Source organism: Pipistrellus kuhlii, unplaced genomic scaffold (genome assembly GCF_014108245.1).
Source record: "Pipistrellus kuhlii isolate mPipKuh1 unplaced genomic scaffold, mPipKuh1.p scaffold_m20_p_1, whole genome shotgun sequence".
In the NCBI taxonomy this organism is placed as follows: Eukaryota; Metazoa; Chordata; class Mammalia; order Chiroptera; family Vespertilionidae; genus Pipistrellus; species Pipistrellus kuhlii.
The window spans coordinates 15,226,873-15,251,431 of NW_023425404.1; the positions used below are offsets into that span (position 1 = coordinate 15,226,873).

General features: G+C 45.6%; 1 protein-coding gene across 5 annotated transcripts in view; it reads left to right on the forward strand.

Annotated features, from left to right (window-relative positions):
• Nucleotides 1-24,559, forward strand: part of SLC8A3 (solute carrier family 8 member A3) — a 120,418-nt gene that overhangs the window by 27,705 nt on the left and 68,154 nt on the right. The gene's annotated exons all lie outside the window — the stretch shown is intronic.

Genomic DNA, 24,559 nt, shown 5'->3' on the forward strand with positions numbered 1-24,559 from the left:
TCCTGAAATAGTTTTTAGGTTAAGGCCCCTTTTAGTCCTTCTCATACTGTGGGTATTACATCTGTATTGCCTCTGTAACTCTCCCCATTGAACCTTCTTATGCTGGACCCTCTGTCCTCTTTCAGATAGATAGCTGAGAAGATAGAATGACTTTCCCCAGGATTTGCAGCTTATGGGAGGGTAGACTTTCTAGGGTGGCCAAGAAGGATGGGGATGAGAAAGGGGAACCTTGTCTCTAAGTTCCTGTGGTGACCACAATGGTAAGCAGCGGCAGGAGAAGGTGTGAAGAGCAAAGGAAGTATATAGAAATGGGTGTGTGTGTGTCAAACTGCTCCAAGAAACATTTTAAGTGGGAGGTGAAAACATAAACTTCCAGTAGAGCAGAGGAACTCATGGGAAAGAGGATCCATAGATCTGAAAAAGAGATGCCATAGACGAGCTTCTCCCCAGGTCTAGCCTTTGGACAGGGCTTAAAAGAGGTTGAATTCTGCTGACAACAGAGCTGAGTGAGTCATTCAGGAAACTCTGTTCTTGTTCTTTCAGATTCTTCCTAATAAGGTGACTTTGGGCAAGTCATTTAGTTTTAGCTCTAGAACTAAATAGTCTCATCTGTAAAGTGGGAATAACAACACTTTTCTTGCATGCAGGCAGAGCCAGAACTTTTTATAGTGCCTCCCAGCTCTAGGATTTTTTTGTACTATTGACATAGGCCACTCAATGTAGGTCATGTTTGCACCAGCCAAAGATGGGTCAGGGGATACTGTCTCCTGAAGTGAAATAGCCACTGACAAATTGATTTATTAGAGCTCTGTTTAGTCATTTTGCTGGGAAGGATAGTCATCTGTTAGCGTAAGTAAAAACATGCGCCATCTATAAAATATGATCCATTTATATGTGCTCTGGGGAGAGTGTTTATACATACAAATGAAGGACAGGCCTACGCTGGGAAGATAACTCCGTGAGATTTTATACACATTTATGGCAATGCCAGTATATAAGAGGTTACTGTCAGGCATTAAATGACATCAAGACCACAGCATTGGCCATAATTTGACAGACTTGTGGTTCCTTTAGTTCGGTACCTACTCACCAATGGCACTGAAGGGTAGTTTTTGAGAGAGCAGAAGCTTGGTTCCAGATTTCTTTGTCCCATGAATAATCCTTGTTGTATGCATGACACCACTAAAGTTTTCAGAGTAGCCATTGGGATAGTAGTGAAATAGATGACATGGGGGTGGGTACATGATTAATTTAAACTCACATTACAATAAACTCTTGACATTTGAGAGGGATACTATTGAGAAGAATCCCTACCTTTTTTTTTTTTTTTTTTTTTTTTTTTTTTTTTTTTTTTTTTTTTTTTTTTTTTTTTTTTTTTTTTTTTTTTTTTTTTTTTACTACCACTGCTGTACACGATGAGAATCGTGGCCTTTGAGCTGACAATAGCAAAACCTCACAGAGTTGTGGGTTCTGCCAGCACGTTAATCTCACTCACTGAACATGTGACTAGCTCCTGTAGCCCAGGCTCATGGCACGCCACTGCAACATAACAGATTACTGGAGCTCATGGACCTTTGGGGTCTCTGGGAGTAGTCAAAACCACAGATGTCAAATATGTAAATGCCAAGATCTGCTGTAATTAAACAGCTCAGGCCTCTTCTGAAGAAGAATGGTATATTAGCTGGGCCACATATTTCCCAACAAAATTAGACTGTTAAAGCTGGAAGGTGCCTGGCCGGCGTGGCTCAGGGAGCATCAGCCTATGACCCAGGGGGTCATGGTTTAATTCCCAGTCAGGGCACATTGCAGTGTGGGGCATGGAGGAGGCAGTCAGACAATGATTCTCTCTCATCATTGATGTTTCTATTTCTTCCTCTCCCTTCCTCTCTGAAACCAATACCAATGTATTTTAAAAAATAAAACATCTTGTGGGGGGAAAAATGCTGGAAGGTGTCTGACCTCCCATTTTCATGAATGATGAAGCTGGATTCAGAGAGGGAAAGTAACTTGTCCAGCAGCTGTCTAGGAAAGAAAGGAGTTTTTAAAGGGCACAGATTTAATATCTTTGGACTTTTCCATTTTATTTTAACCCATCAGAAAAAATATTAGCTTTGGAAAGGAGATGGAAATTCTTGTGTGGAAGATGCTCTGGAAGTACAAATCCAAGAATATTATGTGACTAATATCTTAACCAACACTAATAATATATTATGCACTATTTTAAACCTCTCGGTTCACCTTGAGACTGTTTAGAAGGAAAATATTGAACCCATAGAAATTAAACACACACACACACACACACACACACACACACACACAAAACTTTAACTTCGCAATTTTTTACTGAGCAAAGGTGACATCTTTCAGGCCTTGCTGGTAAACTACAGACAAAGACCTTGTTCCATGAAATAATGAAATGTTTTCACAATGATTCAGGACATTCTCCACCAGAAGTGGTTGATCCCTGCCATTTCAACCCTTAGGGACCTCTCCATCAAAACTCAGGAAAGTTTGGAGTGCTCTGGACACAACGTAAACATTCTCCAACTTGTCTGAAACTGGAAGTGTGTCCCTCCTACCCCCCTCCTTTTTTTTCTTTGATTCAGAAGAGTATTAGGATCCTCTCTTTCCTGCCACCCAGGGAGGTCACTTGCCTTCAGAATGCCTTTTATGTGCTTAAGAAAAGCCATGAGCTGCAAGTGGTGTGAAGGTGGGAGTCAGGTGGAGGTGGTGATCATTCTCTAAGGGCCAGTATCCTCCCTCTCCTCTGGTGTCTGCCTCAGTGCTCGACTTCCAGTGACAAGCTCTGTCTCCAGCTTTTGGTAGCCAGTCGGTCACCAGGACTCATGGCTCCATGGAACTCGTGGTGGAACTATGTACTTGGCTTTGAGTTGACCTGAAGAAGAAAATCCATGACTATGCCAGTTGCCGAATGGGGGAACTTAGCACAGTGGGACATTTCTAGTGGATTTTTCAACGATAGTTCTTCTGGGCCTAAAGGAGTGTCGCAGGCTATGTGGCCTTTTTAGCAGAGCTTTGAATATTATACCCAGAAAGGTCCCGCACCCTGATAATTTTTTCTTTCTTACTGAAATTGTCAAAAATTATAGCAAAAAAGGACATATTCCAACTCCAAGATCCACAAATCACCCCGAATCTACTTAAATGTTACATGTCTGCAGAAATCACTGCAAGTCCAGAGCCTTCCTAGTTCATTTGTTTTAGGCCTAAGAGTGCAGGGTCCTCAGACAACACTGGATCAGGCAGCACCCCTGTCCCTGCCTTAGACAGGAGCCATATGCATGCCCGCCCCGGTCTTCTCACATGAACTCATCCTCCGGAAAGCTCAGAGTTGCAGGGCTAGAGATCCCATAAGGGAGAATGTCAGGTTGGCTTTAGGAGAAGGCACATTGTGATTGACCACATGACTGGCCAGTGAGAGAATGAAGCAGCCTGATGCCCAGCGCAGGCCTTCCTGTGCACTGCTTGTAGAGGTGCTAGTTGGGACCTCAGGCAGTAATAATAAAGGGGTACTGATGGCGATCCTGCCATAGCCTTGCTTATTTTGTCTCAATTCTTAGCTCATAAGGTCGAAGTTTCCTTATTCACTCACAAGAGTGATGGAAGGGACACTTGGGCAAAGTGATGTGGGTAAGTGGGGAGGACTCTTCCATGTTGTCCAACCTTTCATCAACTTCCCAGATGTATTTGGATGGTGTATGAGCACTCATTCCTTCTCCACCTTTTGGCTCTGCCCACGACAACTCTGCAAAGAAGGTAGTAGAAATTCAGAGCTATGGTCTTCAGCTTATTCAAGGTGTTGTTTTCTTGTTGTTTTGAAAAAGGGAGACTAAATTGTGCTTCCAGAATGCAATAGGAAACCCTGGCCTAGAGCCAGTACGATATAATTGATTGTTGGAGAGAGAATGCCTTGATGTACAAATAGAGCAAACTCCCCATATTTAAGTTCTGCACAGTCTAGAAGCATTTTGGAGGAATCAAATGATTTGAGAGTTTTGCTACGTGACCATGAAGGAAAGCATAGGTTAAACATTCTCAGGTAGTTACCATTATGCATAGAAATTATAGTCTCACCCCTATCACCTACCAGGTACCCAAGTAGGAAATTATCTAGAGAAGTAGAGTAGATCAAGTTGAAAGTGAAACTTATTCATTATGGAGGAATTTGCTTTTATGAAATCTATGTGTGTGTGTTATATTTAAGTTTGATCATTGATGTGGCACCATCCTGACCCATTCCAGCAATGGCTCAGCATGCTGGTTGACCTGTCCCTGATGGAGTTCAGTTCATTTATCACTTGGTTGTTAGGTTTCACAAAACCAGTTATTTGTGATACAGACAACATTCTGTTGTACGTTTGCTTGTTGATTCTTTCAAATCTGAGTATTAAGTTACATCGTGATAGTAACTTAATACTCAGAATATGGCAGTAGAACAAATTACAGATTATGGGTGACTAATACTGCCCTTTCTCCCTAGTAGTCCATCTTTTGCCAGAGTTTGTGGTCTGTTGGTTTTCTCCTTGTGTAACACACGTGAATTCTCCTTGTGAACCCTCCTACCACCAGATGAACTGTGGTGATGTGGGGTGTACTGTGCTACCCTCACTAACCATGGCCCAGGCTGCAAGTCTTTATGTCTGCAAATCTGTATTTCCCTGATCATACCTTACTTTCTGTTTGTGTTCCTCTCTCTCTCTCTCTCTCTCTCTCTCTCTCTCTCTCTCTCTCTCTCTCTCTTCTCTCTCTCTCTCTCTCTCTCTCTCTCTCTCTCTCTCTCTCACACACACACACACACACACACACCTCCTGCTGCATATTTTCATTTTCTACTGTATATGCTGCAGGCACTGGTGCTGTGGTGTCCAGTCCTGCTCACACTCAGTGCCTTCCACCCCATTTATTCTAGTCCTGTCTCCTCTTTTATTCTTATTCTAGTCCCTATAGCCCCTTTCTTCACATCTGTAGTTGGGCTGCCTTCCGTCCACTGTCTGATCTACGATTTCCTTGAGTGATCAAGAGTGAGCTGTGTATCCCTTAAGAAAGCCTGACATTTCAATGGAAAGAACTATCATTGCGATAATGCCAAGAAGACTGATATCTCCAAGGAAACAAACCACTCCCAGTGGTGCTCTTTTCTCCTTCACCACAGAGTGCCGACTGGATGTTAAGACAAGATGGTTGAGCTGTGAGGATCCAAAATAGACTGAAACTGATACCAGAGAACCATCAGAGGCTGAGGGTGCCCTGGGACGACCTTCTCTTTCTTATGTGCTCCCCTGTAGGCCATGTGGTCTCTGCCTCCTGGCCTCTTTGCTTCTCTCCGTGGCTTTCTCCCTCATGGCTTCCACCTTGCAATACCTCTATGACCAGCAGTCCTATCTCACTGCATCTCCTCTATAATGCTTTAAACTCCTACCTGGAAATATCTTTCTATTTTTCTAGCTCAGATTTACAAGAGAGAGAATCTGATTCTCCTCCATGCTCCCCACTCTTCCCCCCACCCTCCACCATTTCCCCAACTTGGCCATGTGAAGACCACTGGCCAGATACATGTTGGTTGCCCTGTGTCAAGTCAAGCTCCTCTCTGCCCCACCCCAACCCAACAGTAGTCAGCCTCAACAATCCTCTCCAAGATACTGAGTGGTAGGGTGGAAAATGAAGTTGTCCTGGGGATCCCATGGTAAGCTACTTAAGCGGTTGGATCTGTAAGTGGTGCGCAATGTCACGTAGAAGGAAGTCCCTACTAAGTAAGGTGGGACAGTCATCTATCACTTCGAAATGGACACATTATATAAGGTTTGCAGGTAGAGAGAGCATTGGTTTTACAAGGGTCTATGCTGAGGCAATAAGCTAGAGAATGAGAAGAACAGCTACCTCTTGAGCTTCTAGCCCCATCAGATCCATCAAGCTGACCACTGACTCAATAGCCAAGATTAAGCTGGCCTCTGCCTAGATTAGGGGTGTCAAACTCAATCAGAGAAGGGGCCAAAATCTAAAATCCAGCCTAAATCGCGGGCTGAATGGTTTACTGAACAGTCATAAACTGTCATTGTGATGGAAACGCAGCGGAGTGCAGTGATGACAGCGCGGTGCGGGCCACATTGCAAGGCCTGGAGGGACGGATTTGGCCTGCGGGCCTTGTGTTTGACACATGTGGCCTAGATCAACAGAATACATACATAGGGCCTGGTGCTCAGTGACACAAATCTCAAGGCTACCAGGGTCATTTCTCTCCCTCTTCTGCTCTGTCCTTTCCAGGACACTAGCGTCAGAAGATAATCTGCTGTCATTCTCAGGTTCAATATTTGGGGACTGAGTCACTTTTAATGCCTCTTCCAGAGTTTGGGTTTCCAGAGCAGCCTGTGTCCCAGACAGAAACAGAAAGTTTCCCTGTCATTCTTGCTCACCAAGGGCAGATGACAGACTTCTCTGCCTCACCCTTCCCCTACTGGATATCTGGTCAACTGGTCAGCTGGCCTTAGCTGGATCCAGCAGGCGTCCCATCTTTATCTTTGGTGCTGTAATTTGATGCTTTTCCAGGAACTCCCTGGAAGCCAGAGCATTCTCACCTCAGTGCTTGACATTAGGTGCCCATGTCCCAGGGCACAGGCTGGGGTGTACAATAGAATGCCTTTTATGTCCACTAAGTCAGATAGTAGTGGCTGTCCAGGGGTATCTTGAGAAGGATTATTGAGGCTGTGTCTGGGCTCAACTGTGCATGTGAAAAGAAAAGGCCAAATACCTGTCAATGCCAGTCTAGGGATGAGAGATGGAGAAAATTTAATGGGATAAAGAATCTAGGAGTCTTCATTATTAGCATGAAGTCACCATGATCCTGCGAATACTGTGCTAATCCTAATGAGGAAAATGCATCAAGTCACACTCTTCCTCATCCTACACAACCCAGGGTGAATCCACAAGGATATACGTTCCTATTGGACACATGAAGCAAATAAGTTCCTAATAGACCAGAATATTCCAGAACCCCTACTGATCTAGTGGGTTTCATAAAGTTGATCAGCAGATCCTGACCAAATTCGTACCATAGACCAGATTCATACCATTCATACCATCTGCCCTCCTTATGGAATCCATGTTTTAGAAGATTATGAGCTGAAAAGTAATTAGATTTCCATTGTTTTCATAACATATAGCAACAGATAACTAGTGTTACTCTAGTGAGTTAATGTAGTTCTACCCAAAGCTGAGAGAAATTACATTTTTAATTTTTATTTTATATATATATATTTTTTTTGTTTTGTTTTTTGTTTTGTTTTGTTTTGTTTGTTTGTTTGTTTTTTGTTGAGAAATGACATTTTAAGTAACCCATGAAGACTGCTGGAAGAACATATACTTCCTCTTTTGGGAGGGTTGGGGAGAGAGTAGAATGAATATAGCCAAAGGCCAACTTTCAAAGGAACTGATACATGTACAATGCTTTGAAAATTCTGGAATCTAGTAGTTTAAAGTGGTTTTGATGAGAGTGGCCCCAGGGGGAGAGCATAATAGCATAATATTCTAGAGAAATATCAGAATCCTTGGCACACTGTTGGTTACCAGGGCTTAAACACTGTTCAGATCTGGGGTGGGGAGTAGATTACTATTGTGGTTATTTTTCTTACTTAATAAAACTTGAAATATTTATAAGAAAGTATTAAAAAAAGTATAAGGATATTGTTATACCTTTAGAGTTAATATTACTTTTTTTTTCAAATTAGGTAATTGAGACTATGAAAGATTAAATAATTTACCCTAGAACAAGCAACTTTTAAGAGTTAGTATCAAAACCTAGATGTTTGAAGTCACGTGATCTTTCTATTGTGTTACATATTTTAGTATCAGAATAAGGTATGGAGGCTGAAAGCATCAGGCTTCCCTCCCCTCCTATGGAAGAAGCTAAGAGCGCACCTCATATCTCTTCCTTAACAGCCAGACTGGTCTTTCTTCTTAACCGGGGACAGCTAAGCCCAGGGAACTTGGCAAAGGCCAGTGGACTCCTTGATGCCAGTTCAGAAATCTGGGTTCATCACCCTGGACGGCTGACAGAGACCCACCTTTGCCCCAGCCAGTGTACAGATGGTCCTTGCTGATGTCACGTCACCACCAGAAACTGCCAGCTGGCAATGCTTTGCCCTGCTGCCTAGGATACAGGGCGAGTCTGGCTGAGGACCATGAGCTGAGATTCAGGGGGTCTCCTTTGATGTCTCCATGATATCTGAAGGCATCCAGGATCAAGGGTTCGAGGGGGTGATGATAGAAGAGAGCAGGGGATGGCGGGGGGGGGGGGGGGGGAGGTGTCTCACTGGAAGCCCCTGCAGAGCATGTGAGTGGCCTCCAAATCAATGAGGTAGGAAGCAATTGGGGGAGGGGGGGGCCAAGGGTGAGAGGAGAATGTCAGTTGCTGAGGATCCAATTAGAGACTTTTGTTGAGCTCATTCTGTGGATTGAGCACAGTGAGAAAAGGCACAGCCCCTGTCCTCAGGAAGTTCCCAGTCTGGTGGAGAAGAGGAGGGTATGAGAGTTGTTGTAAAAGAGGGGAACTCGGAGGGCTATAGCCACACAGAGGCACTGCCCCTGCCTTTGGTCGGGATTCCGTTCAGTGTCATTCAAAAGAATTTAAACTGGAATAATTGCACACCCCCTCCAGGCAACCAGAATGACTTGAGAAAATGGGCAGTTGGCTCTGGCTTGTGCAGCACACACAGCTGTAGGTAGAAGATGGCCTCAGGAGTAAATGGTCCCCAGGAAGACCATGTCCTCAGACCACAGCCATGCCTGGTTCTTCCCCGGGTCCCGCTGAGCGCCTCATTCTGTGTCCCATTATAGCAGGGTGAGAAACCAAGGGCCATTTTTATATTTATAACATCATTCGATGGCCATAAAAAATTATCAACTTGAAAATTAGCCTGCTATATTTAGTCAAACATTTAATTCACCTGATGCCTTGGCAGGGCCAGATCTAATGATTTCTTGGGCCTTACATGTTCCTAGGGCGGGATGTTCCCCACCCCTGCATTGTAGGGACACACAAAAAATGTCTTCTGAATGAACAAATGAGTGAATGAATGAATGATTGAATGGAGTGAATTTTTGGCATGCCCTCTGGCTCTGTACCTCCTCCAGGTTGCAGCAAGCCCAGGGGACACGGGACTAGAGAATACACCCCTCTCACCCTCCCTTGTGCTCTGGGCTTGGGCATCCCTGAGCAACTCCACAGCCTGAGCCCTGCCCCACACCAGTTCGTGGGCTGATGGGCCACCTCTGAGCCCTGGCTGCCTTTGATGCTCAGGGGACACCCTGTAATTCAATTAGGAGCTCCTTTCAGGGAGCATGTAATTATGTCCTATCTGGGCCTTGTAATGACAGCCCCCTGCCACTGCGCCCTGCTCAGCAGCCCAGAACCTTTTGCTGGGAGGGAACTAATCTGCTTAGCCCAGATTGGATGCAGTTCTGCACAGCCCTTCTCTGAAGGCCTCAGAAATGGGTCCCCACTAGCAGAAAGGGTCGCCTTGGGGACCATGAGGCTTTTTGCCCTGAGATCTCCTGCCTGGGATTGTCTGGGAGGCTAAGTGGAAGGCCTCATGGCCTGAGTTCCTGGGTGTCCCCATCTCTCTTAGGGCTAAAAGGGAGATGAAAGGAGAGATTGAAGGCATGTACCTATTTTTCATGTAGCTTGGAAGTGGGAGTGGGGAGGATGCAAAGTAAGATTATTTGAATTACCTGGCATCTTACCTGGATAATTCAAATGGTGCACTTTGGAAGAAAGACTGGCTGCTGTGTTTTGAGCAATGGGGGAAGTTGCCTTTGTTTTCTGCGTGACTTCCTTGGCTCCTTTGGGCTTGATTTCTGTGAAATGTTTCAGATGCAGGGGCAGTGCCTCAGTCTGCCATGGATACTGACTGCTCAGGGTGGTCTCCCCTCACCTCCCCACCTACATGGTCCCCTCCTCTTGAGAAGCTCAAATCCTTTCCCTGATGTAGTGTGGGATCTGCCAAAACTGCCATTGACGAGCTGTCCTGGGTTGAATAGAGTCCCCCTTCCAAAATTCACATCCACCCAGAACCTCAGAACTCGGCCTTATTTGGAAGTAGCCTTGCAGATGAGCTTAGTTGTGGTGAAGTTATACTCATCAGCGGGGGTGGCCCTCGATCCCAGGACTGTCTGGCATCCTTACGAGAAGGCCATGTGACGACAAAGACAGAGATGCAGAGTGATGCAGCTACAAGCCAAAGGACACCGGAATTTCAGGCAAATGACCAAATCCAGGAGAGAAGCATAGAGTAGACTCTCCCAGAACCTCCGAGGGAGCCATCAACCCTGCTGATACCTTGATTTCAGACTTCAGCTTCCAGAATAAATTTCTGTTGTTTTATGCCACCAAGTTTATGGTAATTTGTTAGAGGAGCTATTGGGAATGAATACCCAAGCTCTGCATGATGCCTTGTGTAGACTTCAGTGCATGGGGGACCTCTCACTGATGGCCAAAGGAGTGGGGGGCAGGATAGGAGGAGGGAGTGTGAGACCAGTGCTCCCTCTGAGATTAGCTGTCTCTAGGTTTTGAGACAGCGGGAGGCCAGAGCTCATTTAGAAGCTTTGTTACAGATGAACTGGGTTTGTAAACCTTTCAATTCCTATTGGCAAGTTAGATGAGGGCCCAAAAATAAAAAATAAAATGGCCACTTTCTCTAAGCCACATGCCCAATCAGTTTAGTTATGTTATTATAGGTATTATATTGGTTTCCTATCTTCCAGTCTCCTTAGTCCTGGTCCATTGAACATTCTTAACTTCCCAGGGATTGTGGCTGATGCTCTAGGAATACAGGCCCATTTTTCATCTTCTACCCTTCCAAAGGCTGAACTCTGGGCTGTTGGCAACGATGCCCAGTGTGTAGTTAAGAGTCTTCATGTTGTGTCTGGGGAGGCAACTGAGGGTCTCATTCTCCAGATCTTCTCTCCCTTTGGAATTTACTGATGCTTTGCAACTGTCCAGAGATGCAGCTTTGCTTGTCCCGAAATGTGGATATGTTACTGCTTCCCTCTGCAAAGCGAGGCAGGCTTTATCGTTTGCACAATGCAATTGCCAGTAGCAAATAACCAACTGTGAGAGCAACAATGTGGGTAGAAGTCCAACTACAAATAGGGTAACAGCAAGGCGATTAAATGCTTGGACCAGGTGTCACACAGATCATGCTGGCTACTAATTGGTGATGTGATCTGGTCTGGGGAAAGTTATCTAACTTTTCCTTTTACTCATCTACATAATGTGGATAACAACATAGGGTTGTTGCAAGGACTGAACACAACCACAAAGCATTCAACATGGTGTCAAGCCTAAATTACTCAGCAAGTGTGTCAGGTGCTAGTAATTTATTAAGTAGTTAATTGAATCTTGGCCACGTCACAGCCGGTCTGACCTCCGTGGGCCAGCGTTTTGCTCAGTTTCCTTTGGCAATAATCCTCGTCCCTCCCTGGGCCCAAGGTGAGTTTTTAGGAAGAGACAGTTGATCTAAAGATAGAAAGTCAAAGAGTCTTGTCTGAAGGAAGGTGGAGGGGAATGCCATCCAAGCTTTCTTTGACGGTGTCAGGGAACATGACAGGCTGCTCTCCAAGGAGAGAGCAGCCCCAGGCCAGGGTAGAAGGTGACCTTGAGGTCGATTCCTCTGCATCCTGATGTGGACGTTCCTGGATTTGTTTGGGAGTTGAAGGGGAAGAAAGAAGGAACGTAGAGAGAGGAGGAGGAAGGGCAGGGAGGAGGATGGGGAAAATCTTTCTTGTTGTGAGGATAATTACATGTGAAATTACTTGCCAGTGGGACACTGGGGCTGGGACGACTATACTAATTACAGTACAGGTTCCTGAGGGCTCCTGGGCAGGTCTCTGAGCGCCTATAGGCAGTGTTGAGGCCTCTCTCACTCAAGCTGCCTTCCAGGCCCCAGGGTACACCCTCTACCACAGCGCCTGTTGCTGATCAGGAAGCTTAAATAGAACAACTACCATTTCAGAGTGGAGTCCCATCTGTGGGCTCCCGTGATGCAAACCACAAGCCTATAGGGCCTGGGCTCCTGCAGATGGAGCAGCCTGCTCTTGGTGGCTGTGATCTGGAGCAAGACAAGCAATACTCCCCCTAGTGTTGCCCAAGGTGCTGCGCCTTCCCCAACACCACCCGGAATAGGAAGTTCATGGACCCAAGAAAGGCATCTTTTCCAGCCTCATTCTGGATTTCCTACTCAGGGCCTCATCCCTTTCTTTTTCATCCTTGTATTCAGCGATGACTCACCCTTGCCTTCATCTTACGTAACCAAGACAGTCACCTACTGGGAACATGGCAATGGTCATATGCTGTGATTATGTTACAAGGCAAAGGCGAAGGGATTCTGCAGATGTAATTAGGGTTCCTAACTGATTGACTTTTAAGCCTTGACTTGAAAGGAAATCATTTTAGGGGGACCTGACCGATTGGATGAGCCCTTTAAAAGAGATGAGAGTCTCTTTCCTGCCGGCCTTGAGGAAGCAAAGTACACGTTCTGCAGTGGCAAGGAAATTAATTCTGCCAGCAGCCACTAGAATTTGGAAAAGGACCCTGAGCCTCAGGCAGGACAGCAGCCCCAACTGACATCTTGACTATGGCTATGTTGTGCCTACAGTCTTGATCCATGGAAATCAAAAGGTAATGGTCAATGTTGTTTGTGGTAATTAGTTACACGGCAAGAAAAAACTCATACAGCGAAGGAGTGGCAAAGTCAGGATTCAAATACAGGTCCCCTTGCTCCCAAAGCTGATGCTCTTCGCCTTCATGCTGTGTAATACAACCGTTTCCTATCTACCCTTCTTTTCATTGCTCACTTATCCTGCAGTCTCTATGATTCGAAATACCATAGAAAACCATTCTGAGTTGTCAAATTATGCCAAAAAGTAGAGTCGATTCTTGTGATTTGCAATGGTTACGTTCCATAAAGTTGTTGAAAACACCAAATTAGTGATACTGAAGTATTGCTCATGAGGAAATACAGAGTTAGGTTTCTGTGAGCCTCTGGTTGCAGCATTTCCACTAACTGATGAGACCTTGTTTTAAATGTGTTTCTGTTTAGAGGCACTTTACTTAATATATACCGTTGGCTAGTTAATAGTAAACTCACAGCCATAGCACTACAGGTCATGCCCAAACACAGCTCATCTAACACCCATATTTTCTCCGTAGGCACATCAAACACTAGCCAGCACTTCAACACTCTACTTGGGGGGCCACTTTAAACAGCACAATCACCACCGTCAACAAAAGACCCATCAACATGTGAAAAACCTGGCCCTAAATAGACTGCAAAAGACACTGGTTTACAGCGTGAGATGGAACAAGAAGGCAGAGCATTACAGTGGTCGAGCTCCCCTGAGAGCAGGGAGTTAGGTGACCCAAATTTTAGAAATAATATATATATAAAACAGGTTACTTGTTCCCTCAAATATTTTTCTAATATTTTTAATAACCATATTGAGGAGCTAGACAAGGGTCGGAAGTAATGGCCCTTCTCCCTTTTCTGTTGCTGGGCCTCTTTGGAGAGCATTTATTCCCTCAATAATATCTCACAACTCTTCTAAGGCACCATTAAAAGAGCTAAACAGAGTCACTACTGATTAAAAAAAAAAACACCTATCTGCCCATCACTCTTTACTAAGAAAAAGAATAGTTGGGGGAGCCCCGAGCCTTCTGAATACAGTGATTCAGCCCTCACCCCCACACCACCCCCACCCTCCAGCCTTGCTGCAGTCCCAGATTCCTGGCAAAGGTAGTTTAGCTTGCACTCCTTGGCCATGGCATCATGGATGTTACAGATCTTGTAGTGGTGAGACATCCACAGCAGCTGTTACAGTTCAAAGATTGCCAAAGGGGTGATGCCCATGTGGCTGGAGCTGGGTGTGGGTTGGCCAAACAAGATGCCCTTTCTTCGGCCTGTGGTAAAGGATGGCAACCGGGTCCAGCTGGTGGTGGCATTGAGACACACTTGGGTGTTCCAAAGGCTACCTTAGCTTCCGATTCCGACATTGGGGCACACTGTCATCTGGCTCTGCCCTCCTTCCTTCTGCTCACCTGCTCTGAAGCCAGCTTGGCTGAGCGCCAGTCTTCGTGCCCCCTCATCAGTGACATCGGAGCCCTTCCCCTTCTTCCTACCCTGCTAACCGCAGCTCAGTAGAAGTCAGTGGCAACAGCTATGTGTGCCAGGCAGCAGCAGCTGTGAGGCGGAAAACGGGGCCTAGGATTTGGTGTTGGGCGACAGGGTGGTGCAACAATTTTCTGGGGCAGGTGAACTCATTTGTTTCTTTTGTCCCCCTTTCCCCACCCCGCTTTCATTGCACCAAAGGAAAGCAGAAAACAGCAATCTGTTTGGCAATGTGGCTGCCTTTGGGTACCAAGCCTGCCATCTGTGGGGGACCCTACTGAATCATCAAATCAGAAAAAAACAGGGCAGAAACCTGTGTTTTCTAGCTGGCACAGCTGAGCAGCATCTCTGTTTCCTTCATTAAGAAGTTAAGTAGCACTCCTGATTCCATATTTAGAAGTCCTACCTAGGAGCAAGTGTGCGTGTGCAGCCACCAACCAGCCCAGCTGGCTCCACGGTCTTTTCCCCCGCAGTGACTTGTTGAATTTAATCATGGAGATCTATGCATCCAGAGATTTGAACTGAAGGTTTAGAGGCTTTGTGTTAAATTGATATGGAAGGAATTTGGGAGTGGATGAGGGATTCTTCCCTGATACTTCCATTTCAGAGCCAATAAGCATTTACAAAAAGCTAAAAAAGAAAAGGAAATAAGGCTTAATCTTAGAATTTCTGTGTGTCATAGGAACCACATCTCAGAATAAGAACTCTGCTTTTTCATTTCACACCCACTCAGTATATATGATTAGTGAGTACCTAGGAAGTTCAGGGCACTGGGCTAGGAGGGGTTACCTAGTGTCTTCATTTAGCACAGCCCCACTGAGCTCCTGACCTGTGCCAGCCTGGGGATGCCTCTGAAGGGTCATGTCAAAGAGTGTCAGGCCTCACAGAGCTTACAGTTTGTCAGGAGATATCAAGCAAGAGAGCCAACAAAATGGTCTACCACTTTAGAGACAGTCCCTAAATTCATGGAGTTCACCTCCTGGTTAGGAAGGTAAGACATCCACCTATGAGCATTGAAGAAAAACAACTATTGATGACAGTAACAGAAGAAGGCAATTGACAACTGAATTACACAGACGGTGATGACTTTAAAAATTCACCAGAAAAGATCATTACGACCTGGGGGCAATCCAAGAGACATTCTTTTTTGGAGAAAGGTTTTGAGCCAAACCTTGAAGGGTGGGAATTACTTTTGTTTTTTGCTTCCTGTAAAAAGTCTTTGTATCAAATGTAGGTGAAGGAAGGAGAGGTTATGGCAACAGAAGGAGAAAGATTTCTCTAAAGATTTTTCTGGTATCAGAATTTAGCTCTTTATGTCTAAAGGTATTTTTCCAACCAGATGTCTGTTCTCTGTGCTTAATGCTTTGTTACACAGTGGGGGTACAGAGACTATTCAGACACAGCCCCAGTTCCTGTGTAACTCACAGTCTGGGGGTTGGGTAGAGAAAACTCTTTATAAACAGTGAGATAAGTACAATGAGATAAGTACTCTACGGGATGGATGATCATAGTTTTGTGGAACTTACAAGAAGGAATGACTAATTCTGGAGGAGGGACAGTGAGAGGGGCATGGGTGCAGGGAGAGAATTCACAGAGGATAAGCAACTGGGTGCTGTGAGCTATGTCCACAGCTAACAGCCATGTTACGTTTAGAATCGAAATAAAAGGGGACAGAGCTACTGGTTCTCAGTGGGGAGAGAAGAGGCAGAGTAATTGAGGGATTTTAGAACACTCAGGTTTTGCAGGGAAAAACCAAGTTATTGTTGCTGTTAGAACTCACATCAGCTCTGGGATCTCAATTTCAAACACTCAGGGAGGCATGAGTTCAGCTCATTCCTGTGTGTGAGTGGTTCTCAGCCTGGCTCCTCTTTACAGTCTCTCCCTCTAGAGATTCTGACTTCACTGGGATGAGGTGGGCCCAGGCATCAGTATATTTTAAAAGCAACCCAAGTGATCCTAATACATGGAGTTGAGAACTGCTGCTCTAGAGATCTCTCTGCACTCCAGAGGTGCTCCCAGGCCCTGGTCCCAGCACAACTGGGTTTAAATCTTCAGGCCACCATGTAGTGACCTTGGCCAAGTTACTTAATCTTCCTAAACTTAATAAATCCTTAATTTGTAAAGTGGGGACAATGGTAGGACCTCTTCATGGGATCACTGTGAAGTCTACATGGAGTAATTCTGAGCTCATGAATACGTGCTCACTCAGGTGCTGTGGGCTGGGCCTTCAACACTTAACGTTGAAATGTTAGGAATTTTATGTCACCAAGTAAATAATCTGAGATCACTGTTTAGAAGTAAAAACTAATCTCCAACAGCTCTCATTTGGGGACCGTGGGAACTGTGGAGGGATGAATGTGCCCCCACAGAGTTACCTGGAGGTAGGTGGGAACAGAATGAAGCTCAGGAAGACACTTCAATGCCATTCATATTTGTGCTCAATGATTAGTTCATTCAATGGATGCAGCCCCCAGACCAAAACTTTGTTGGTGAGGCAAAGACAATGAGTTAATTTTACATTCTTTGGGGAAAACTTCTAGAACTGTGCCCCCCCCCCCTTTTTTTTTAAGGGAGCAGAAGAATCTAGATTATGTTTAATCTAAGTCAATGTATAGGACAGAATCTTGCCCTCTATACTTGATGGGGAAAAAAAGTCACTTAAGATAAAGAACAAGAGGACCCTCCATAAAAAACATAACATCCAGAGAACTGCTTTTGTGTTAGGTCTTCTGGTGAATAGATTCCATTCATAAATGAATATAATGATCAGAAGGCAATACGGGATTTTAATGCGAATCCCAAGAGAAAATCCAGTGTCATTCCTGTGTTGGTCTCCTCCCTCTCTGGGGCATGCACTTTAATGACCTCTTGGATAGAATCCATGATTTCCTGGCAACTTCTGTTGTTAAATTATCCTGTCCATCTAGTGTAAAGTGCCAATCTCAAATCTCATTTGAGGATCCCCTCCCCCAGCGTAGTCAGGTTCATGACTCAAGGGGAGGCTTCAAGGGCAAACCACTGCTTGTCCCTCTGGTCCTCGGAGTAGCAATGGGAATGTGTGGTCAACCCTGGGACACTGCCACTCTGGCCACCTTTTAGGCTCCAACCCCTCTGATGCTTTGGGTCAAGGTTGGGGGACAGGAAAAATGTCTTGGGTTGTCACTCCCTCTGGCTTCCAGTGTTGTGGATACAGCTCTACAGTCACTGCAGACCTACTAGGAGAGGGGCAGTCACACTTCCCTTAGGCCAGGCCTCTTCTCCCAACCTCTAGGGGGGATGCTTCCTGGGCAGCTTCCCAGCTCCTCTCCACCCTTTGGGTCCCTCTTTCGTAACATCTGATACCCAGAGGCAAGGAGGAATGGGAGGGACATTAGGACATTACACAGATATTCCCCCTCACCTAGCTAGCTCCCTGGGGCCACCCGCTGGGCAAGAAGCAGCAAACATGCATCCAGTGTCCCCGTATGGCCCCACCCCCAACTCTTAGGTCTCAACTTAGCTCTTTCAAGAACTCTCTTAAATCTTTGTTCTGCTCAGCGTAGTGGCAGTACCAAATTGACATGCAAAATATCCACTGGGAGTGAAACACCAGTGTCCTCTTCTTGGAGGTACCCCTAATATTTCTGAATAATTTTCTTGGTGCCCCTTCACTTGTCTTGGCAACAGTGAGAGAAAGCACTTCTTTCCTTATGAAAGGAGAGGAAGAAGCCACATATCTTCCCCCTGGTCAACAGCTCAGCGTCCCTCCTGTCCTGTTTTATAGACCTGAAAGGGGGCTTCCTGGAGTGGTGGCTAGGAGAGGGCGTGGCCAGAGCCAGCTCAACTGCCTTTTGCAAAGTCCTGAGGGAGGTTTCTGGCCTGGACTGCTTTCTTTAAGTCTGGGGAGACTTAAGGCCTTTTTGACTGAGCCCTGTACTCCAACTGCCAATTTTGGAACAGCAGGAGAAGTTCCATCTAACATCCTGGTAAATAGGAAATGCATATTAGCATAGGGCCTGGCACTGTGCGGGTGTTTTCCAGGTGGTAGCCAACAGGAGGCCTACTGTATGGTTTTCCTCTTTGCTTAACCTTCGAGGTGACTAGGACCCTTTGTGTGTCCTCACACAGCAAGACAAATCGAGCACTGAGACCTTGGCACTCTCTGCCCTATGTCCTTATCCCACCTGGGAGCCTGGAAGACGCAGCCTAAACTCTCTCATTCTGCAAGTGTTTCCTAGGGCCTGCTCTATGCAGAGCTCTGAGGTAGGCCATAGAGGCCACCTTTTCTGAACTCCAAATCAGGACACGTGGTTGGATTGCTTCAAGTATGGGGACCAAGGAAAGAGTTGTAAGCAGAACTCCAAGTCCCTACCTTCCAGGAGTTTGTAGTTGGTGCAGTTACGGGAGAGGTGGAACTAGGATTCAGTCTGCTTGATCTAGGTAGGTGGCACAGTGGGCGAAGATATGAGTTCAGAGCAGGAAGAAACCACAGGTTCAAAGAAGGGTCTGTCACATCTAAGCTATTGCATATGGCTAGTGGGAAGCCTTCAGGATTATTCACTCATTCTTTCTATCCCTTCAGTCAACAATAATGTCCGAGTCCCTATCATTCTAGGTACTGAAGATGCAGTAGTGAGCAGAGCCGGTAAGACTCCTGCCCTGAGGTGCTTACATTCTAGGGATTGAGAGCCCAGTGCTCAGCAGCCACTCCCTTTATTGGAGGAGCCACAAGCTCTTCTCCTCTCCTCCTGGGACCCATTGCTCTGAGAGAGTCACATAGGCCATCAGGAAGCTCTTCCAGCACCTGCACCCTCTGCTCTCCCCAGGGCAGAGGCTTCAGCCGCTGGCAGTGTGAGCAGGGCCACCCCCTACCCTGTTGCCTCCTTTGTCCTGAAAGTGAGCTCCCAGGGAACACCTGCCATGCATTTCCCCTCCTTGCAGAGCACCAGGAGAGGTGTGTGAGGGGATTGAGAGACGTGATGGATTGGGGTACTGTGGAAATGAATCATGGCCAGGCACAGGGAGGAGAGCGAGGAGACTGGCTTAGAGGACAGGCTGTACTAAGTCATCATCATTCTCCCGCACAGAGGTGAACTGAAGATCCCATTTTCCCCAGAGAGTCAAATTAACAAGGTGCTGGGAAATTTCCAAATTGGCAAAAAATAAAAGATTGTCACCACCAGTTCTCAAATCAGACAGACTGGTGGGTGTTGTTGTTTTAACAGATCATTGCATTTGGCATCCAACCCTGAAAAAGGGGGTGACAGCAAGGAGTCTGTATTGAAAATGTATCCACCTCTGAGCAAGTGGTACAAATACATATCATTGTGTTTTCAGAAGCAGGAATCACGGTTGGCCTGGATACCAACTACCTCAATAGTCACAAGACTGAATTTTCACAAATTATGAGTTAGGAAATTGTTGCTCATTTTATAAATTGGTTTACCTCGGGATTCCTTTTAAGTGGTCAGCCCCCTCAGTAGTTCTAAAATATGACTTGATTTATAAAAACTTGACATATAAACAGATTTTCGTGATATTCTTAGCATACGCTGATAGAAAAAGCATGAGTTTCAAGTCTTAGTAGCCTGGTTCCTAATTCTATTTCCGATTCCAACAAAAATATTCTATCAACTACATTGATTGGCCCTTTGTACCTCATAGTGGGTGCTCCTTCCTTCAATACAGGGAGATATAACAGGAGGAGCTTTCAGTGTAGTAACCATCCACGCACCCATTCATTCATAAAAGCATAGTTTGTGCCAAGCACTGTGTGAAAAGCCAAGAATGTATTGGTAAACAAACTCCTTCATGACAGTGACCGTGAATTTGGCTTAGGATAGTATGCCTACTTGAATGGCCCATGCCCTTATGCAGCTGATAGTCTAGTGTAGGGGTGTCGAACTCAATCAGGGAAGGGGCCAAAATCTAAAATCCAGCCTAAATCGCGGGCCGAATGGTTTACTGAACAGTCATAAACTGTCATTGTGATGGAAACGCAGCGGAGTGCAGTGATGACAGCGCGGTGCGGGCCACATTGCAAGGCCTGGCGGGATGGATTTGGCCCGCGGGCCTTGTGTTTGACACATGTGGTCTAGTGGAAGAGTAAGGTAAACAAATAGCTTTAAAAAAAATTGCCGAAACCGGTTTGGCTCAGTGGTAGAGCGTCGGTCTGTGGACTGAAATGTCCCAGGTTCAATTCTGGTCAAGGGCACATCCCCGGTAGGGGGTGTGCAAGAGGCAGCTGGTCGATGTTTCTCTCTCATCGACGTTTTTAGCTCTCTATCTCTCTCCCTTCCTCTCTGTAAAAAATCAATAAAAATATATATTTTAAAAAAATTGAACACCTTTAGGTCAAGAATGGTGCTGTGAAGGAATAAAGCAAGATGGCCTGGAAGGGCCTCTCTGAAGTAGACTCTTTAAGCAAAACCAGATAAGAAAATGCCAATTACATGAACATCTGGAAGAGTAATGTTCTCTGGGAAAGGACTAACACATACAAAGGCCTTCAAAGAGAGATGGGCTCTACTGTGTTCTAGAACTTGAAGAAAAATCCAGGGTGGCCAGAGGAAGGGTGAGATGGCATAAAGGGGGTTCACTGGAGTAGGCAGGAACTTCATCACACACGTTCATAGAAGCCATGGGTGTGCGTTTCCCAGGGCTGCTGTAAACCAAGTACCACAAACAAGGCTTCAAACAACCAGGAATTATTGTCTCACTTCTGTGGAGGCCAGCAGGCTGAAAGTAAGGTGTCACAGAGCCTCACTTCCACCACAGAGGACCCTTCTTTGCCTCTTTCCCAGTTTCTGAAGGGTCAACAGCAGGCTTTGGCGTCCCTGGACTTGCAGCTGCATCACTCCAACTTGCCTTTGTCACCACTTGGCATGCTCCTCTGTTTTATTAGGACACCAGGGATACTGGATTAGGGGACCATCCTACTTCACTAGTTCCTCAGCTCTTCTATATCCCAGAATTTTGCTTGTATCAGAGCTGGGTTTTCATCAGAACATCCCTTAAGCTTGTGTCTCCACAAACCCTTTTGTGTTTGAATTCCTGTCTTATCAGCTGAATGAGGCATTTGGGATGATCTCCATCAAGAGGGGCCTCCTGGTTTTGGTACCCAGCATAGTATGACCTCATTGATCCCGCCATTAGATGTGCTGTTGCCCCATCCTGGGTTCTCCTTCCCATGCATGGACTTGACCAAGACCTGCTGAGTATCAGTTCCTCTTAAGCCTCAATGAACCTTACTCTGAATAAGGTATTAGCACCTAAGAAAATATTAAGACATTTTCCTGCACCAGAAAGGGCCCCCAGACGTCTTGTGTCTTTATCTGGGTGATAGTGAAGGAAGGAGTGGCATCAGGGCCCACCAACTATGGGCAGATCACCTCAGGGCTGTTATCTGGACCACTTGTCCAGCCTGTTGAGTGGAGGTTATTCTGCCTGAGCTGGGATCTCCAAAGAGTTTTAAGCATCACTTACATCCCATTGTTTATTTTATCTTTTCCCTCACGGCTTCATTATTCTTAGCTTGAACAAATGGCAAAGGCCATTCCATTAAAGGTGCTAAGCAAATGGTAGGTGCTATTGGTTGGTGGAGAAGGATTTCTTAGCTCACGTTTTACCTTGGTTTTTATTGAGTGTCAATCCCAGCAATAAGTTAGACTCCAAAGACAGCAGTCAGTGGTAAGCAGGGAGGCTGAAGGTGTTGTGAGAGGCAGGCAGCAGAGACAGGCAAATTGCTGGCTGGCCCCAAGGAAGGGATTCGAAGGTCTCATTCTGTCCTGTGGTGAATCCCCAGATGCCCGAGGATGGGCTGAGGTTACCTGTGCTCCCGCAAACACTGTCTCGTCTCTCCTCACTAGAGACTGACAAACAACACACACTTGCTCATAGGGCCAGGTATTCAGCAGGAAAGCAAAGAGCTGCATTTATCTGGTCAATCTAGACACCCCTCTCTGAATACCCATTGCCAAGATCCTCACCTCATAAGGCTGCCCTGAGATGCAACTGGAGAATGGGACAAAGGGCTTCCTGTCTCCTCCACATATGCCTTCTGAGCTGCTTAGAGCAGCCAGTTGAAGCCGCCAGAGCTCTGCTTGCTTGCCCACACCTCACACACACAATGGCACTCCTGTGGCTGGGAGTCTGAACACCTCAATTCTAGTCTCAGTTTGGCCCTGGATTCCCTGTGTGCTTGGCAAACTGCTTTCTTCATCTGTAAAATGAGTTGCCTCTTCCCAAGCTATTGTGGCTTTTTTCAGCACTAACATACGAGGATCCCCACTAATAAACTAAAGTCGTATATAGTGCAAGGAGGTGGGCCTCTAAATATTACAGACGAGATCGGGCGCGTTCAGGGTGGTATGGTCGTAGCCGACCTCTAAATATTACAGTGAAGCCTGCAGCACTTCCTGAATTTATATAGATGGAGGGCTTTCATTTCTTGTCTGGTTTCCTCTTTCCCATTCCAACCCAGCAAGGAGGGATCGCCAGGAGGGGAATTCATCAAGGCAAGCCAACGTTTTGTTTTTTAATTCATTTCAATCAAACAGATGCCATGGAAAGAGGCAAAGGATTTAAGTTCTGCTTTAGCTCAGCATCGACTATGCATGTAGTGTATGGAAATCTAGCTTTCTGGACTCTAGCTTTTCCTTTATGTGATGATCAGGCAACTTGGAAGATCACTAACCATTCTTATCCCATTCTCCCCTCCCCCAGATGAGAATCTGCTTACTTGGGAATTTTCCCATGAAGGTTGTACAAGGGGATGTCCCTCTTCCTGTTCAAAGACAGCCCTTGACCCTACTTGCTCCCTCCTTCCTCATGACCTTGTTTCATTTTTTCATCTTGTTTCTACTTTGTCAGTTGTTTCCTCACTGTCCTTGTCACTTCTAAACAATCACTAAGATCTTGACTTTCTATTATCCCTAAACTTCACCCTGATTTTCACACAGACATAGTGCCTTCATAAACAATTACAGACTCTGTCACATTCTGTGACCAACACATCTCGGTTCAAGTGCAGTGAACTGGGAAACCCACAATTTCTCTCACTTTCAGCAAGAGAAATGAGTAGCACTTGAACTGCACAACTTGACGTCACTGGGGCCAGTCCCTGAATTTGTTCTACCAGTCCCTATCCCTTCTGTCTTTTAGAAAACTCCTCCTATGAACTCGTGTCCTCCTGTAGCTCCATATACAGAGCACCTACTCTACAGCCTGTAGTCTAGCTTTTACTATATTAATCTTACTGATGAAGAAACAAGCTTGGATCCCTGCCTGGCTTGGTTCAGTGGTAGAGTGTTGTTCTGCGAACTGAAGGGTTCCAGATTCATCTCTGGTCAAAGGATCAGTTGCAGGCTCGATCCCTGGCCCAGGTGGGGTGCATTTGGAGGCAAACAGTAGGTGTGTCTCTCTTACAACATTGTTTCACTCTCTGTGTTTCTTCCCGTACTTTCAACTCTCTCTAAAAAAAAAAAACAATGAAAGAAATATCCTCGGTGAGGATTAGCAACAATAACAAAAAAAACAAAAAAAACAAAGAAAGAAAGAAAGAAAGAAAGAAAGAAAGAAAGAAAGAAAGAGAGAAAGAAAGAGAGAGAGAGAGAGAGCGAGCTTGGAGGTAAAAAAAAAAAATCATCTACTACAAGCACACAGTTGTATGGAAGCTGAGAGTCTAACTAAGTTATATTTGACCCCAGAGCATTGCAGAAGCTCTACCCTCTGCCACCTCTCCTACATCACTTCAGCTCCTTCCCTCTCCAACCTCCAACTCCAATCCAAGCTTCTCAGACATCTTAATGTCGCTATGCCCCCATCTCCCTTCACTCCTGGGCCCTCTGCCATCTCTGAGATCGTCCAAGACTTCTCTGCTGGGGTTGACATTGTGGATCACTGGCCTTCCTGATGCTCCTTACTCCCATGTGCTCCAGACCAGAGCATTCTCCTGGTTCTTCTCATTCTGCCTCTGCCTCTTTTGCTGGTAGCTTGTTCTCCATCATGCCTCATTCATATTGATGCTCCTCGGGGTCTCATCTTTGCTTCCTTGCTATACAGTGTCCTTGATCTATTTTATCCACTCAGGTTTTTACCACAATTTCTGAATTGATAAGACCCAAATTTATCTCTTTAGCCATATATTTTGTTGCTAGACATCTCTACTTGAATGTCTCACAGGCATTCCTCACAATTATGTTCTTCATGGAACTGCCTCTTCCTCAGTTGGTAGCATCACCTTACACCTACCCCTTGTCACCCGAGCTAGTAACTTGGGATTCTTTCAAGCCACCCTTGTTTTGCTTCGCATCCAATCAAATCCCATGTCTGTTTCCCTAACAACTTTTCTAATAGGTGTGTTTCAGAATGGCCTCCAATAATTCACCCCCTTCTTTCCATCT